Below are 9,191 nucleotides of genomic sequence, written 5' to 3'. Positions count from 1 at the left end.
AAAACCTAGGGAATTAACACGAGGCACATGTGAGCCATTTTCAATACATTAAGTATTATTGGTCCTTTTCTATAGAAACCATGATTTGGTTCAGTAAATACATATACTCTTTGATTAAACATGTAGTGACTTAATAGAAAATACGAAAAAAGGCTCAAAAATGTTCTTCACCTTATAGAAATGGTTCAAAAATATTTTCTTCCACCTATTGATTTAAAAATTCCTTTAATGTTTTCTTTAGGTTCAAATGTCCTTTAGTTGAGAGATATCTGATGTGTAATTTAACTAAACAAGTGGTCGATTTTCATTGGTGCACATAATGTTTTTAATCTAATTAAATGACCCAATTCAATCCAATTTTCATTAGAATTTAAACTTTTGCTTGCCCATCATCTGTGCCAAACTTTTTTTATTCTTTTTTCTCAATTTTAAGTGGAGGAAATACTGGTATTTGGAACATGTCTTTTAAGAATATGGGAGTCCTATTCTTGCTGATACCATGATCTCTGGCTGAAACAGTTCTGAAAAAAATTAAAGTTGCAGTCTCTTCTTCTGTCATGCCTCGAGATTCCACCCTAGACATGACATGGCACTTGAAACCCCATTAGGTCCGAGAGTATCGACCAACCTGCTTAATTCAGATAATTTGAAATAAATATCAAATTAAATATCAATGCAGAAGATAAGGCCCATTTCATTACTATTCAAAGAATCCAAAAGAGAAAAATCAATTCGATTCTTGATAAGAAAACCAACTCTAATATCATAGGTCTACGAAACTTCTACTAACAAAAAATAAAGTCATGTCCCTGACATATCATAAAAATAAAGAAAAGTCCTCTTTCCGGAGGATGGAAAGCTTACCACAATGCTAACTGTTGTCCCGAAAAGATCTACTACTTCCCCGAACCACAAACTTGTGTCTCCGATCCTACATGATGAAACAATGTAGCGTCCAAGGATGGTCAGTACGCCGATGAGTACTGGCATGCAACCCAGGGGAAGGGACAACAGTATACATACATAATATAACCGAAAAAGAAAGACAAAAATCATATGTAATCAATTTTCATGAAATCATCTCTCAACCCTAACCTCAATTTATAAATTAGAAAAATACAAATAAAAGAATATGAACCTTGTATGAGTAATTTGAAATAGGGAATGTTCAAACATACCTTTTGATTAAGAACTTAGGAAAGATACCTTGAGAGTTAACCTTAGATCTTGCTTAGTGAAGCCTTGAGGGTTTTTGTTTGAAGTTCTTGAGAGTAGTAAATTAGGAATGAATGATGTTATACCCCAATTTAACTCGAGGTCAAACAGTGTACAACATATTGGTGGTTCCTAATTAATTAACTTAAGGAGCCGCCACCCAATTATTTTTTAGGTAAATTAGGATGCCTAAATAATTAACTAATTTAATGCTAAAGTTAACTCCAAATAATGATCCATTTGACTTTATATGATTCTAGGTAAGGGTTCTAGTTATCCTAAAGGGAAGAAATTAAGCATCCTTTAAGATCCTTTAAAAACGGTTACCAGTCAAACTTAGGTTAATAAAAATATAAAAAAAACTTATTAGATGGAAAAGAAATGTTTGAGAGTATTTTATGAGTTTTAACAATAAGAAGGTTGGAAAATAAGTAATAGTACGATGAACTTGTATGTAAATTAATTAGAGCAATATTTAAAGAAAATGCTTAGAAAAGAATCAATTTATGTTAAAATCAAATGGATCTTAGCCTTGAAAGATTTAAATTCTAAAAATCCATAGCTTATTCTTTCAAATTTTGGGCCAAAGGCCCAAGAGTTTTATTAAGCAAATCTTATCAAGACACTCATTTTGTTACAAAGTTTACACGAATTCTCCAAAAGCTTCAAAATCATTTTTAAGACTAGACATATGAATATTTCTCAAATGGGGTTGTTTTTTTTAAAAAAAGACTGAGCTTCCTAATTAAACAAATCATTTGCTTCGTACATGAGAGAGCCAATTGATTTCAAGAGAAAATTTAAAGACTCATTGAGTAACAAATATTTAGCGACTCTAAAAAAAAGCTCTTTCAGACTTGTAGAAAAAATAATATCCCAATCACCTTATCTAAAGGTTTAGATATTCTAAGGCAGCATTCTAACAATAAATCAAATAAACATTTGGACATAAGGAAGATAAAAATATCAAGCATTGGACAGGTCAAATGCAACAGACAATCTCATCTCCTCTCCTCTCTTCTTACTCCTGTTGGTCATTTTATAAGGGAGGAAGAGAAGTTTTGATGAAAAAGTGAATTCAAAATCCCAGAGTTTCTCTATTTTTTTGTTTAAAAAACTTTAGAGAGAGCGAGAGAAGTGAATGGAGATATGCGTTTGGGATCTAGTAGCAACATCGAGTCTCAAAGAGAGACTGCATGGCCAGTATGAGTCCTTTACAAAGACTCCATTTTGCTACAAAATGTACATGTAAAGAAGGGAAATAAAGAAAAATTAGAAAGAAAAATAGGAACTCGATCAGTATATTAAAGTGAAATACTCAAATGGACAAAGAAACATTCCAAGAACCAAATCATAAAATTTGTCATACAAGAAAAATTAAATAGTATAATTCAACATGGTCTCCAATTAAAATCTCTTTTCAATAGCACATAACCACATAAACAATGCCTTTATCTTTCACGATCTAAAAAAAAAAAAAAAAATTCAAAAGGAGACTACTTTTAATTTCTAAAAAAAAAGCTTTTGTCGGGTATGATTTTGGAGGACCTTTAATTATTGTCTCTTTTTCTTTTTCTAAATCAGCCACAACACCCATTGTTTTAAGTCTAATCCAAAACAATTACATGCATATTCCTTCTGTTCCACTTTGGTTAATGTTTCCCCTAGATCAGTCCTAACGATATAAAATAAAATAGTACCTTTTCGAGGGTTTACCCAAGCTAATCACAAAATAAGCAAGGAAAATAGATTGATTTGTATAAGATCATCAAGTACTGATTAACTTGGACTAAAACATAAGATTCAAAATTTTGATTCGTGATTTCCTGAATTTTTTAAATTTGTTTCATTTGAAATATGATACCCACACATTTTCGTTTATCCTTTTAAGGCTTTAAGAATATTTCTAATCCTTGAAACACAACACAACACAAATCAGTGCTCATAGCAGAATCAAATGACACGTAAAATCATACTTAACGTAAAGAAATAGATGACTAATACTCAAACAAAACTATGCTTATCACAACACCAATCATATATAGAGTAACTTTGAATAAACATCACAATTTCTATAAATTTGAATCAACAAACATAGGCACGAATTGAGCCAATGCGAATCAGTTCTGGCCTAAATAATACCTACAGATATGAACTCCAAGTCATATGAAATTATCATGTAAATTGTAAAGCAAAAATTGGGATAGCGCGTCTAAAATGGAGTGCGGGTACTAGCAAACAAATTCATGTATTTTTTTACTGAAGAGGCACACACTTTCTCTAAAAACTCGTCAAAAATAGACTTTCAAAAAGGACTAGACATGATCTAGGCAATCTGGACATAGTCACTTACATACAGTCATATACAAGCATACATTAAATATTTTAATGACACATTTACTTACAAAATTTGTTTCCTATCTTTTCGAGCTAATGCAGATTATTACAGCAATGTTTTCAAGAGAAAATCAAAACGAAGTGTTGAGTATATGCATCCTAAGGCCAATTTTTTTTTTTTAATGAATGAGTTCTAAATCAATTTTTTTTTACAAATCATAAACATATAAGAGAACACTTATATGAAGAATGATCCTTAACCTTACACACAAACAAGCTGCAACACATTCTTAAAAAAAGAACCAGACTCGAAGTTACTGACCTATTTCAGGGCAGCGAACTGGGGCGTCGAACTTGACCACTCAAATCTACTTCTTTGGCCGGTTAAGAATCAAACAAAAAAAATGCAAGGCAGAAGATACTCTAAAGTAGTTTGTAAAATGAGTGAATAATGGTTTTTTAAGGAGCAGGGGCGGCGGCCTCAAATCTACTCCCTTAAGAGCAGATTTGGAACCAAAAAAAGTTCGAATGTCTCTGTTCTGGCCGCAAGTCAACAGAGACAGAATAAAAATATAAAAGATGCAGAGAGTTAAGATTTCTGTGGTGCTTCTTGTGTGTATTCGAACATGTCCTTTGAAGAAGAGATAAGGTTATATTTATAGGAGAAGAATGTTAGAGTTCGAGTTAGAGATTTGAGAAGCTTGATTTTTTAAAACCGAGAAGATCAATTCGAAATTTGAATAAAATACTGTCTAAATCTGTTTTTTGGTGGAGAAAATCAGAACTCTTAAAAGTGTCTTGGCCTCATGCGCTGATTGAATCCATTGTTGACAAACTGAGTTTACACACAAAAATGGAAGAGGAAGATAAGTGAAATGGGTGTGTTCATCGGGTAGTTGGGCTACTGCATTTGGGTCTATTTTTAGACAGATTTGTCATTGAATAAGGGCTGAATATTCGAGTTATGTTTAGGGAACTTGGCTAAAACGTATGAGCTTATTTAGGTTAAATTGGGTTGTGTTTTGGATAGCCAAATTACTGACTTTAGAAGTGCAAATGGGTTGGGGATGACCTTTTTCCATCTTTAAATTAATTCTTTTGAGCTTCTCATTTGATAATTAATACAATATATATTATGCGATAAAAGTTAATAATAAAAATGCAGAAGGTAAAGTACTAATATCATGAAACTCACCATTTAAAATTAAAATATTATAGACATAAATATCGAGTTATAATTACTTTGGTGAGTATAAACTTGAAATAAAGTAACGACAATTTATTTTTAAAAAGTTGGTAATATGATAATAATAGTAATTTTTGTAAGGTTAAAGGTAGTGAAAAATAAGAATAATAAAAATTAGAGTAACAGTAGTAATAGTATATAATAGATAATGACGGTAACAATAGTAATGAACAAAAAATAGTAGTAAAATATAAAGTATTTGACTTATTAGTAATTTAGAAGCTCGAGGAAAAAAAAGGTGGGACAAAATTGGGTGTCAACAAATGAGAGGGTTATAATTATGAAAAACTTATTTTATATGTGTTTAGAGCTATTTAGATAACTTCTCAAAGGTTTTTAAGACAAAAATACCCCTAGAAAAATGAATAATATGAGCTGGAAGATGGAACGTAATTCGAGCGGACAGTGAAGTCCGCTTTGTCTCTGTGCCGCGGAGCCATCATGCACTTGTGGAGTGTCTGTGGTAAATCAGCCATAAATTTTTACTCCAAAGTCGAATTGACACAAATTTGGTGGTGTTGGAAAGAAGACGTGTAGACTTTAATTTGATAAGTTATGGGTCACCTAACTCTTCATTTTCTAAGAGATATAACCATTTGAAATTAACTCCAAGTAAAATCTTATAAGGAAACTCAATTGGAAAAGAAGCTTTCAACTTAACTTTGAGCTAGAAGTTCCTTATGACCTTAATCCATATTCAAAGCTCTTACTACAGTAAAGAATTGTTTTCAGTACCTATGCAACATTATAAATCATTGGGTTTGAGATCTATACGCATTTAAAGAACGATTAGATCATAGTTTGAAATTTCAGGGTGTTACAATATCCCCCTTTGAAATCATTCGTCCTAGAATGAGTAGTTAAGACGATTTCAACAAGATGTGGGGAAGGTACACTACAAAAGGAATCCATTTTAAGACCTTCATTTCCAAGACTAATTCTTTTAAAACGCAATATAGCACCTATGAACCCAACCATTTTAGAGATGTATTTAAGAATAGGCATGAAGACAAGAATACGCAGTGATATAAGATCATAATAGAATTGGTACCTTCATTAAAATCACCCGGAGGAGTGAAAAAAAAGAGGTACCTACATGTCATGTCTTTTTTCCGATTTTCAAGTAGTTTCCCCTATCCTTTGATTCCTCCGTAATACTTTCACTGAAACTATTTCCTTAGTCCTCAATTTTCGTACTAAACGATCTAGAATTTCAATAGGGACCTAACAACCTTGTCTCATCTAACCACCCAATAGGAGAACGCCACCTCCTACCATATAAAGTTTTGAATGGGGCCATTTGAATAATAGAGTGGTAGCTATAGTTATATACAAACTCAATTATAGGTAAGTGGCCCGCCCAACTTCCCAAAAAATCAATGACCCGCGCCCTTAAGTTTAGCAACACATTTCAACCATCTTTCTATGATGTCTACCTCCCTTCATCATTTCCAACTTAAAACTCCCTTGCAAAATACATAATCATAAAAGCCCGAGTCTACTACATAGTGAAAATGTGCTAGCCTAATCTACACGGCTCCATACTTGACACCCCTCAAAGAATACTACACCATCATACCACTATAATGAAATGAACTCAATCTTTAATCAAGGAGTACTAGACTCATAGTATCATAGTCTGCGGATCTATCAATCATAATATTCAAGCCTAACATACTACACCTACTTTATGGGTCTCCTAACCAAAAATCAGCAACTTCAATCATTTTTGTATGGATCTAGACCACATATCTCCTTTCTAATCATTCCACATAATGATTGTCCATCACATTCTTCACCCTTCAACTGGAATCTTAGTTCGAATTGTTACATCACAACCTTTCCAATAAGAAACATTTACTCTTTTATCTATATCATTGTTCTCTCACTTTAAAACACACACTATATACCATCATAACATAAGAAAGGTTACTGAGATACTAGAGTACGAGCTTCAGGATATAGAAGTAATGTTACTCAATTATGACTCATATTTATTACAATAATCAAGAGAGGAGTAAGATATGGTATAATAGATATGAATATGTCATCTATAAAATTCATAGAGAATGGATAGATGATTGTTCTGATATACATATAACATGGCATGAGTTCTCAGGTAAACGAGCATATTAAGAAACATAAATTCGTAGCTCATGAGTAGGGTACCACAAAATTTTGGATCCATCGAATATTATGGTGAAACCAGAATAATCGTATTAGACATTTTTCTCCTTGCTTGAGGAGTGAAGCATGGTTCAGAATTTGCATAAATTTCTTGGGCCTTAGATATAGTCATGGAATGAGTTTGTAAGGAATGAGTTCGTAAGACATGAGCCATGTGCCATCTTGGTCTTAAGCATAACATGATACAGATTGGTAACCTATTACAGAGTAAGGTTGTTTAGAGTTGAGCATAAAATAAGACACAATCTTAAGGATCGTGAGCATCACATCATCATACTTGAATATCAGGAAGTTTAGAGAGGAACTTGTATCATTTGAGAACTATTATTGCTTCCGGTCAATAGGACATACATGAATAACTGTACACTGAATTTGGAATATCTAAGACATAATCATAGCTAGAATGAATAAACATAGGTAAAGTGTTTTCTTAAACAGAATTATGAGACATGCGTTAGAATAAGAAGGGATTCCTATGGAACTCATAATAGACCTCTCTATGGAACTTAAGGTCTGCCATGGTCCAATAATTATCATCTCCCCGTTAGTTTCAAGGTCACCATCCTAGGTTTGCGAACCTATTATATAAACATATCTATAAACATAATACTCGGTGCGATGGGTAATTCTATACACATGAATAGTATAATTGGAAGGTACCAACTACTTTCTGGGCCATCCTTTCAAAGACACTACCCTTACCTACACCAAGTTTATCATCATTCTAAAACTTAACTCTCATGGGACACATATCCCTACAATTTAACACTTAATAATTTATTCTCCACTTCTTAGTCTACTAGCATTAAACATGTAGTCTCATTTCCCTCCAAATCAAAGGGAATTGGTACTATACAAAGGGCTCACACCATCTAGCTATAATTCCCTTAATTCAACTCTAATGAGCACTATATATTAACCACCTAAACTCCTTTATGCGAAGCAAATCAAGAATACTACTAGGTACACAACACTTATAAACTTAAAATATTATCTAACAATATTATACCTTGGGTACAATATAAAAGGGCAGCCCGGTGCATTAAAGCTTCTGCTATGCGTAGGGTTCGAGGAAGGGTCCGACCACAAAGGTCTATTGTACGCAGCCTTACCTTGCATTTCTGCCACAGGCTGTTTCTAAGACTTGAACCTGTGACCTCCTGGTTACATGGTAGCAACTTTACTAGTTACTCCAAGCCTCTCCTTCACCTTGGGTACAATATATTCTTACAAATTTAAGGCTCTTATTCATTTAATGACTAAGAGACAATTCACTGCTTCAACACTGGTCCTCACATAAATCATATGCATATATTAAAGATTCTCAAGAGATACCAACTTAACTATTCCTCATACCACATCTGGCCTAATCGATCCATTTCCACGAAGATTGTTCTACCATCCTTAAGATAGATCATTTTTTCCTACCACAATCAACATCTAGAGTTCAAATTTGTGTCTAGCACAAATCATGGACTACTGATGGAACCTCCACAAACTATAATTGTCCATCAAAAATTTTGATAAGGAAATCAACCTAAATTTCTAATTTCATGTAAATATGGCCTACACACACATCTTCTTCGCAAAGTTACTACTACACCTTAAAATTTACTATACACCTCCTCACCTATTAGACCGTCTTGAACTACTAGAAAACAAATTGAGCATCAACAGTCCACTAATCTCCATGATAAAATAAAAAAAGTTATCTTACACTATCTGATTATAATCTCTTAGGACATTCTTCTCTTTAACATCTATCTATCTACCCATATATACATTTAAACCACACATATAGTTCTAAGCAACAAGAAGTTCCTCCCCAAAACCACCAATTTAAACTTACACTTGTAAATTCTTAACTGCCCTATCTTGCCATTCATCACCTACGCTTGTTCTTCGGGAACTCTTCCTTATTTCAAATAAAATTAAAACTATCTTAACTAACCATATTTTTTCTATGGACTACCATACAAATTTTCTAATCTTGCTAGCCATAACCAACACCATAAGGACGTACGACCTCCATCACTCAATAAATGGGTACAATACTCTCGCTATCTTCTCTGATCAATTTCTACTCCCACTCTTAGACTTCTAAATTTATGGCTCCACACTTCAAGCTTTGAGGTCATATCACTGATCATGGGTCATAACACCCTAATTTATACTTTACCTCTGGCGGAAATACTAATCGAATATT

At 33.1% G+C, this 9,191-nt stretch overlaps 1 long non-coding RNA gene across 1 annotated transcript; it reads right to left on the bottom strand.

Moving 5' to 3' along the window:
* Positions 1-121: 121 nt before the first annotated feature.
* LOC129892334 (uncharacterized) lies at positions 122-4,600 on the bottom strand. The gene is made up of 3 exons (XR_008767308.1): positions 3,875-4,600; positions 865-931; positions 122-628 (listed from the first exon to the last, which is right to left on the bottom strand). It is a non-coding gene; the product is annotated as an uncharacterized LOC129892334 (long non-coding RNA).
* Between the last annotated feature and the right edge of the window lie 4,591 nt (positions 4,601-9,191).

This window comes from Solanum dulcamara, chromosome 1 (genome assembly GCF_947179165.1).
Source record: "Solanum dulcamara chromosome 1, daSolDulc1.2, whole genome shotgun sequence".
Lineage (NCBI taxonomy): Eukaryota > Viridiplantae > Streptophyta > Magnoliopsida > Solanales > Solanaceae > Solanum > Solanum dulcamara.
This window is presented reverse-complemented; position numbering and strand designations above follow the sequence as displayed.